This window comes from Neomonachus schauinslandi, chromosome 16, assembly GCF_002201575.2.
Source record: "Neomonachus schauinslandi chromosome 16, ASM220157v2, whole genome shotgun sequence".
Taxonomy (NCBI): Eukaryota; Metazoa; Chordata; class Mammalia; order Carnivora; family Phocidae; genus Neomonachus; species Neomonachus schauinslandi.
This window is the reverse complement of record NC_058418.1, coordinates 52,779,909-52,789,439: the sequence shown is the minus strand read 5'-3', so window position 1 is coordinate 52,789,439 and position 9,531 is coordinate 52,779,909. Positions and strand designations below refer to the sequence as shown.

The following is a 9,531-nucleotide window of genomic DNA, read 5'->3' as shown; positions in this document are numbered from 1 at the left end:
TGGGGATGGTGGTGATGGCGATCGGTGATGGTGGTGATGATGGTGATGGCAGGGGTCGCAATGGTGGTGATCACAGCCTCAGTAGAGAACATCCTCCAATGTGGCCAAGTGCCTCTTGAGCTTCACCAAATTGAACCTGTGTCATAACACTTCCATTTACACCTGAGACACTAAGGCTGAGAAACGCTGGGACATCTCAAAGCCACACAGTTTGTAAGTCATGGGAGTGGGATCCACAAATCTAACTCTAGCTCTTGTGTTCTGACTCCCTGTTCTACGCTAGTTCACACGATTGCACAGCACGACGCAGCGGTTAGGACACCAGGCTCTGCTAAGAGGCCACGAGGGTGCGAATCCTGGCTCTGCTTCTCACTAGCTGCGTGCTGAGCAAGTTACACACCTCCTTGTACCTTGATTTCCTCATCTGGAATTGACACAGTAATACCGTATTTCATCAATTCAAAGATACACAGTTGAACCTCCCTTAAAGTTGATTGGGTAGTAAGGCTCTGGCTACATTCTTTGCTCCCTCCGAGGTACATAAAAGAATGGGGTATCTTACAAGCAGTGGGGTCTCAGATCTGATGAAAGATGGTAGCGCCTATCCCATAGGGGTGTCACAGGGACTGGGCGAGATAATATACACTGAGTGCTGAGAATAGCACCAGGCACAAAATAAGCATTTAGAAGCATTTGTTCTTACCCCAAAACATTTTAGAGGTTATCCAGCCTGCAAAATTTATTCAGGTGTTCGTTAAGGGATCAAAATGGTCAGAACTTGAGCCAGACCCTTTGCCAGAAACACGTCCCTCCTTGAGAGACTGGGAGACCCCTCCCCACACATGGGCAGCTCCCATGGCTAGGATGGGCCAGGCAGGACTTGAACTCAGAACTCCTAAGCGCCCCCACACCGCTCCAAGCACTCTGGCTGGGGCTGCAGCACTGTCACACTGACAGGAAAGCAGGCATCCCTGGGGGCACCAGGGGAGGAAGGGAGGGGAGCAGGGCAGGCGCGTCCCCGGGCCCCGGCTGCAGCCTCCAGGGCTGCGCATCACGGTGTTTATTCTGCACTCATGGATGAAGTCAGCCTCCGTGTGGGACCTTCCTTCCTGGGGCCCAGATCATCACTCAGGAGACCCACTGGCTTAACTTGGGGAGAAGTTTTCTGTTCCCTGCAGCCCCACATCACCGCTGCCTCAAGCCTCCTGGAAAAGTCAGACCAGCGACAGCTTTGGAGACATCTCTGCGGGCGGCGTGGAGGGCAAGGACTAGGGAGTCGGTGCCAGGGTCGGTTCAGTCCAAATCAGCATCTCAGGAATGTCCTGAGCCTGGAAAAGCTTGAGAGGAGGCTCGGGGAGCCTTGTCCCACTGCTGCACAACGCAGCATGGGCTTAACTGCCCGGCTCTCTCTGTGCCTCAGTTTCCTCCTCTGTCCCCCGTACATTTGTCGTGCAGATTAAAAAGATAATCAGGGTAAAGTGTTTTGCATGTGTTCAGTTCATCCTAGTTATCTCAGAAGGCAACTCTCCTTGAGTACGCTCCAGAATTAAAGGGCATGCCTCTTTGAACTCTATCAAATGGGAGCAAGGAATAATTCCTCTCAGAGGGCGAAATGAGAGGGGGATGAGAAAGACCTCAGCAATGGTGACAACACCCTATACAAATGTCTCTCCAGCAACCACTTGATGAGCACCTACTATGCACTGAGCCCTGGGGACCCCCAGGGGCCAATACAGTCTTTGCCCACATGACCTTACACTGGGTCCATTCTAATACTCAGTCTTAGTGCTTTAAGCACCAACTGAGCTGAAATGCGACTATTCACTCATGTGTCTCTCTCTCCCCAGTGTCTGGGAACCCCTGAGATCAGGGACGGTGACTTAGCCCCAGAGATCACCCATGCATCCCTAGCACCGAGCACAGCATCGGGCACATCAAACCTGCTCACAGAAGGGTGAGAAAATGAGCAAAGCTGAGGAGCTATTTCAGGTCAAAATCAAAGCCTCTTTTTTACAGGACCTCCCACTATCTCTCCCCCATCCCCACTTTTTTAGTGACTGACAGTTTCCCAATTTGTCCAATATGAAAGCCTCCGACGGCTTCCCAGTATTCGCCAAACCATCACCTTTTCCTGATGGATTATACGGACACCACGAGGCCAGGATTGGGCCTGCCCCAGTCCAGCTGAACCAACAGTGCCAGGTGCCAAACCCAGCACCCCCTCTACGTCCCCCTGCTGGCCAGCAGGGAGGACTCCCTGGGCTGAGAAGGGAGTCCAGGCCAGGCGATGGGCAGCCTGGGCCGGGCCAAGCGGTACAGCGTGGGGAGGGGCACCAGGGGGTGGCTGGCTGTCTGCACAAAGGGGCTGCGGGGTTGCAAGGAGACCCAGAGATGAAGGCAGATTCGCAGCCTCCAGCTAAGCATGGGGAAGTAAGACAGCTGGGCTCCCCGGGCTCTTGGCTGGGCAGCCCTGGCCGTTGCCAACCCTCCAGACCAGCGCCGTCCAGCTGACCTTCCTGTAATGATAGAAAGGTTCTGTACCTCCGCCATCCAACTACAGTGGCTACGGAACACCTGAAATGTCACAAAACCTACATGGGGGGCATGGTGACCAGAATGCTGGTTGGCCTGGGACTGAGGGGTTTCCCAGAAAGAGGGCCTTTTGGTGCTAGAACAGGGAAGTCCCAGATGGTCACCGACCTTGACTATGTCACTTTCCACGAGAAGCCTCAGGTCGATTTCCCAACCATCCCTGGGGACCTTGGGCCCCTCTGACTGTGGGGCCACTGGCTACCAGGCAAGCCAGGGCCACGGAGAAAGGAGCCTGGCTGTGAAATCAGACTGAGTCGAGTCTGAGATCCCAGCTCCACCTCTGGGACCTGGCCCCCTGAGCACGTGCTCCTGGCACCTTGGTGGCTCTGTAGAGAAGGGCAATAAGACCCCTCCCCAGCGCTGTCGTGGGGAGAACAAAGACATAAAAGTGCCTGCACACAGTAAGGGCTCAAAGAACACTGGCTCCTTGTCCTCTCTTTGTTGTCAGTATGAGAGGCCAAGAAGATGAGCAAGAAACAACTCTGAATACATCTAAGAAAGAACAAAAGAACTCCCTTAACTAACATTCCCCACCCCCACCACACCCCATGAAATTCGCAAGGGAGGAGGGGGGCCTCTTTCCAAGATGGACCCCGCAGAGTCTGGCCTCTGAACGAATGCAAGGGCTCCTCCCCAGGGTTCTCCTGTCCACAGAAAGCACTAAGAGGTGCTGCGTGCGGCTCTGAGCAGCTACAGGGTGGACCCACAGCCCAGCGGGAGGCTGATCTGATGGGAAAGAAATGGGAAGTTGAGTCCGAGGTGGCTGTCAGAGTTCACCATTCTGGAGATCCAGGAAAGAGATGGCCGCTTCAGATGGTGAGCTCAAGGTCTTCGAAGCCTTGAGAAGAACATACAAAAAAAGCCCTGGGCAAAGAAGGAGGGGAACTGGCCCGAGGACCAGCCAGAACACTACATCAAAGTGTCCTGGGCTGGTGCCCAGGGTCGGGGCTGAGGACTTCCTGGTGAGCGAGTCCACCAGGGGTCTAGTGGTGGAGCTCTTGAAGATGAAGGTGGAGGGGGCTGGGGCGGGGGAGACCCGGGAGGGAGGGCATGGAAGTGCAGGTCTGCTAGTGCAACAAGAGGCTGGGATTCTTCCTGGGCATCAAGGGAGAGGCTCCTGGCTTGGGAAGCAGGGCCACCAGGCCCACTCACGGGGCAGGCCAGGGCGTGACCAACTGCGGCAACGAGGGGGGCGCACACCAGCCCACGCTGTGCGCGCACTAAGCTCTGCCCTGTGGGGTCACCAGGAAGGGAGCTACGCGAGCCCACACCTCCCTGGAACGCCTTTTTTTTTTCCAATACATTTTTCAGAACAATTTCGGGTTTACAGAAAAATGGGCAAGAGCACAGAGTCTGCGCATGTGCCATACTCCGCCGCTCCTTTTTAGCTAGGGCGGTGCGTCTGTTAACAACTAAGGAAATAATAGCCATGCATTACTATAACCTAAGTTCACACTTGCTTCTGATTTCCACAGTTCTTACTGCACGTTCTGTTCAGTTCCAGGATCCCATGCAGGACACCCTGCTACATTTAGTCCTCCTGTCACCTTAGGCTCCTCTGGGCTGCGACAGTTTCTTAGACTTTCCTTATTCTCGACGGCCTGGACAGTTTTGAGCAGTGCTGGTCAGGTGTTCTGTGGAATGACCCTGAAAGGGGACCGGACTGATGTTTTTCTCAGGAGTAGACGGGGCCTGTGGGTTTGCGAGAAGAAGCCCCCAGAGGTACAGTGCCCTTCTCCTCACATCACAGCCAGGGGCATGCCCTGACATGACTTGTCACTGCAGCTGCTGACCGCGACCCGCTGGCCGAGGGATGTCGGTCAGGTTATTCCTTTCTCTCCCTTGTCCAAACTGTGCTCCTTGGAAGGAAGTCACTGTTGGAAGGCCAATACCATTCCTACCTCTTTACCAAACCAAATGGCTCCAAGGCTGTTACCTGGTGGGGGGTGGGGAGCTCAGCATCTGGAGGGAGGCGAATCACGCTGCTAAACTGTGAGCAGGTGAATGACATCAGCGTCCGACCTCTGCTTGGCCCCCACCAGACAGAATTATGGGGACCATGCTGCAGGGGGGTCACAGGGACCAGAAGGCACACCTCTAAGGCTCCCGGCACCTGCCAGGGCTCAGGAAATGTGGTCCTGATTACTGTGGCCATGGGGGAGGTGGGGAAGGGTACTAATGACCTGAAGGTGGCACGGAAAGGGGACTGGGAACCAGGGTCCTCCAGGAACGGAGAGCAGATGTCTTTTTCAAACAGGTGTTTTCACCATGGAAAACCACTTCCCTCATCTCTCCCTACCTCCCCTCCCCAGGCCCTGCTGGAGCCTAAAGGAAGAAGGAGCTGGACCTGGAGACTCTCAGAGTCCCCTGCCCAGGGCCCGGCTAACCTGGGCCTGATGCAACAGTGTACTTCACTCACTGAAAACACACCACAGGAAAGGGCCTTTCAGCCTCGGCCACTTCAAAACCAACCCCCAACCTCAATAACGAACATTTTACAGATGAGGACATTGAGGCTCAGAACAAGGCATCACCAGGAACTGGCCGAATCAGGCGCAAGCCCAGGCTCCCACTGCACCTGCCCCAACAACAGTCACACCTGAAGGGCCAGGTCACGTCCTCTGCACTGACAACACGGGGTGCGATGATCAGGAGGCAGAACATATGCAGCCGGTCACACGCCTGGGTGCTGACCGTGGCCCTCTCGACCCTCATCAGCCACAAAGTCGGGTGGCTACACAAGCAGAAGTTTCTAACAAGGAGAAAAACACGGCTGCCCTTGGCTCAAATCACAGCAAATGAGGGTTGGGCCAAGTCCACCTGCAGAAGGGGCTCAGATTCCCTGCTAGTGATTCTCCAAGGAAGGTGGGGGCCAAAGGAAGATTCCAGCACAAGCCTGGGGCACAGGAGGTCCTCAGTAAACAGATGCTGATAGACTAAAGGACTGAGGGAATGAATAGTTACATGCACTGTTAACAAACACAGAGCACCTACTACCCCCAGGTGCTACACCAAGCACTACACGGATTCACCCATGGTCCTCACAGCAAGCCCGTAAAGCAGGTTATCATGCCCACAGGGGAGGAGACTGAGTCTCAGCCAGCGGGACGGGGTGGCGGTGTGTGATGGATGTGGCTCTTGCTGGTTCCTGCTGTGCACGTGGTGATCTTGCTCTGGCCACAGTGGCACTATTTACACTGTGGAAATTGGTAAACGCTATACAGCTGAAGGCATCCCCCACCAGAAAGTTCACCACTCCCCAGACAGCAGATGCACCCAGCACACCTCTGACTCAAATCCAGGTCGTCTGAATTCTCATCCATGTTCTCCACTCCCCGGCCACACCACTCTCCCTGAGCGTGTGCACCTCAGGAGAGACCCACGCTCCCACACGGAGGGCTCAGATCCTTACGGGATCATTTGCCTCAACAAGCAAAAGCACCAGCAGCACCCGGCCCAGATAGGGATGGGCCTCTGTGACCCACCGGCGTCCTTGGCAGGGCAGATCCAGTCTAATTAGCTCCTGCAGACCTTGGCTTCTGGAAAGTCAAACTGAAGACCAGAGAGGCTGGGACCGCCTGGGCCCCAGTCAACGACCTCTCCCTCTGAGACAGCCAGGGCCCAAACGGTGGTCAGAAGCGAAGCAGAAAGGAGAGCCTGGCCTCAGGGCCTTGTTATGTCTGGATTCACATTCTGGCCCCATCATCCAACGGGAGACCTCAACTGAGTCCCTTCACCATTCTGAGCCTCGGGTTTCTCACCTGCAAAATGGGGCACCAAGCCATCCCACACTGGGTGTGCAGGACGTGAGGACACGAGCAGGAAGCCTGGCATACGGTAGGTGCTCATGAGCTGCGGCTACTAACCTCTGTGGACACGAGGTGAGGGCACAAGGTAACAGGATAAGGTCACCCGAAGAGCAACCAATGGGGGGGGGGGAGGGGAGGTTACAGAACCGCCAGGGAGAGGCCCACAAAGTGCTGCAGGCCCCTCTGTTCCTTGGAAAATGCATTCTCATATTTAAATCTTTGCCAGCTTTCTAGGCGAGAAATTGCATCATAGTTTCTTTTTAGCACAACATCTCTCTGATCACTGAGAGGCTGATATTTTCTCAGAGTTATTGGCCACTCACTTCTTTTATGCTTTGCACATTTCCCCCGGAGGCAGTCCGTTTCTTACTGATTCATGTGCACCTTTTACGTATTAAGGCGATTTAACTCTTTGTCAAATACGCTGCCACTGAATTTTCCCAACTCATCATTTGCCTTTCAAATCGGTTTACGGTAAGGTTGATTGGTCTGTTTTTCCATGCTCGAGGGTCACTTTTTTATGTAGCCAAATCCAGGTCTCCTTTCCTTTGTGGTTTCTCGAACAGAAAGAGCCAAGGTTCAGGGCTCTTGCTGGTCTGTGAGGTTGATCCCCACTAATGTCAAAGTTTCCACTCCCCTCCCTTTTCCCCCTGCAAGCCGGGGCCGTGCCTGGGCCTCCTCCCACTGGGCCTGCACTCTGTGGGGTCACGCCCCTGGCCCCTGAGCTCCTGCCTGTCATGGACAGAGAGTGACTCACTCCCGAGGCACGGTGCCCTCACCCTGGGCCCCAGCCAAGCTGAGCCGGGAGACACACAGCCCACAGGGTTTTCACCAAGCAGCCCCTCACCTGAGGCTGGGGACACAGCTCCCTTCTGATGTCCCCAGTTCCAGTGGGCAGAGGGCAGGCATGTGGCCAGAGCACCAGGGAGAACAAGCTGGAAGTCAGAGGGAAACGGATTGTGCCATGGTCCACAGTTAATGCCAAGGGGCAACAACAGAGGTTCCCTTGCCCTCCTTCACCACCATAGCTGCCCTGGAAGGCAAGTCCCTGGAACCTCTCTGGGCCTCTGTTTCCACATCTGCAAAATGGGCCTTCCCTCTATCAGTGACTTCCAGCCTTAAAAAAAAGTTGAAGCTGACACTAAACAACTCAGCATACAGCTCCCAGCATCATCCCTGGGTGAGGATATTCAAGTTTTCTGGCCTCAATTCCACCCCAAAGAAAGCCTCAGGCGTGAAAATCTGAGGAGGACCTTCTAATAGCCACTAACAAGTCAGTGCCAGGCCAACAACTATTTATTTATTTATTTATTTATTTTGAAGATTTTATTTATTTATTTAAGAGAGAGAATGAGAGAGAGAGCACGAGAAGGGGGAGGGTCAGAGGGAGACGCAGACACCCTGCCGAGCAGGGAGCCCAATGTGGGACTCGATCCCGGGACTCCAGGATCATGACCTGAACCGAAGGCAGTCGCTTAACCAACTGAGCCACCCAGGCGCCCCATCAACAACTATTTATTAAGTGCCTACTATGTGCCAAGGACTGTGGATACAGCAGTGAACAAGAGACCAAACTCCCTGCCTTCAGGGAGCTGACAGGGAAGCCACGAGTCAATAAAAGAAACACACTTTGTGACCAGATGTGCGGAGAAGGGGCTAGGCCCTGGCGAAGTGGTGTGGGGGTGACAAGCGATCTTGGCAAGGGGCTGGCACATCACACAGGCTGTCTCCTGGGCAATCTTCACTCATCCCTTCAGCCGCCTCATGCTGCCAGAAGTGGAAACTGAGGCCCACAGAGGTGCAGCAAACGGATCTCCAGGGCAAGTCGGTCTGTCTCTCCTCCAACCATAGGGCTAGGACTTCAGGGTAAGTAAATGCTCCCAGGGCCATCGTATTCTTGCGGCCCCAATATGCCTGCCGCGGACGCCACACCCAAGGATGAAGGGGGTCCTGGTCTGCGGCAACAGTGCCCCCAGGCCAGGCACGACACACTTTGAGGACAACGAGAACCCACAAGAGCACCATGGCTGCTGTGGGCACCTCCTCGGCGGGTTCTCACACCAGGCAGCAAAGATCTGCGAGGGTACCTTGGCATTTCTCCCACTGAGCATCTACAGAAGGGTTATGGCTGCAGGATCCTTCCCTCTGGAGTGGGGAGGGTGGGGGGGGAGGCGGACAGGAGGGTCCAAGGTGTTACCTCCATACGGTCCCGTGCACTGACAGCATGCATAAGTCTGACGAACACTCAAGAATGAACACATTCATGGGACCATCACCTCGCACCCAGAAGGCTCCCTTGTGCCCCTTCCTGGTCAGCATCCCCCAGAAGTCACCATTCTTGTGACCTCTGTCACGACAGGCCAGTTTTATCTGCCCTTGAACTTCATATAAATGGAACCATGCAGTATGTACTCATCTGTGTCTGGCTTATTTTGCTCAACACAACATCTGTATTTGTCATTGTTCACTGCTATATAGTATTCCACTGGGTGATCGTGCTACAATTTGTTTATCCATTCTACTACTGATGGATATTGGGGTCATTCCCAATTTTAGGCTAATTACTAAGGCTGCTCTGAGCATCCTTGTTCATGTCTTTTGGTGGAGAGAGAAAGAGAGAGAGAGAGAGAGAGAGAGAGCATGCGCACGCACTCAATTGTCTTGGGAATATAACTGAGATTAGGATTGCTGGATCCTAGGAGAAGCTAGAATGAATGCATTAGAGCCTTGCCAAGATCTGGTAGGCAAGCCATATGAGCCTCACTGTATAGATGAGGAAACAGAGAGGTCAAGTAACATGCCCAGGGTCACAGAGTTCAAGGGCAACAGAGCTGGGACTCAAACCTAGCTATGCATGGTTCCAGCCCCACGCCTCCTCCCGGCCTCACAGGGGTGGGCGCCCTGAGTGATAAGTACTGGAGAAAGAGAGCACAGGGGAGGATAATGCTCCTTAACTCCCTGGAAGAACAGCAAGGCCCCAATCTGTCCCCAAGAGGCTGGGAGACCAGGTATGGGGGCCTGGCAGACTGAGCAAACAGACATGCATGAATGAGGCCTAAGTCCACTCAAACCCCAAGCACATAATTTCATCTGGAAGCAAACGCATCCAGCCGCCCCGGCGCGCCCTCCT

The 9,531-nt window shown here is 54.3% G+C and overlaps 1 protein-coding gene across 1 annotated transcript in view; it reads right to left on the bottom strand.

The window, feature by feature from the left end:
• Positions 1-9,531, bottom strand: part of LOC110593872 (c-Maf inducing protein) — a 227,556-nt gene that overhangs the window by 110,710 nt on the left and 107,315 nt on the right. The window lies entirely within an intron of this gene.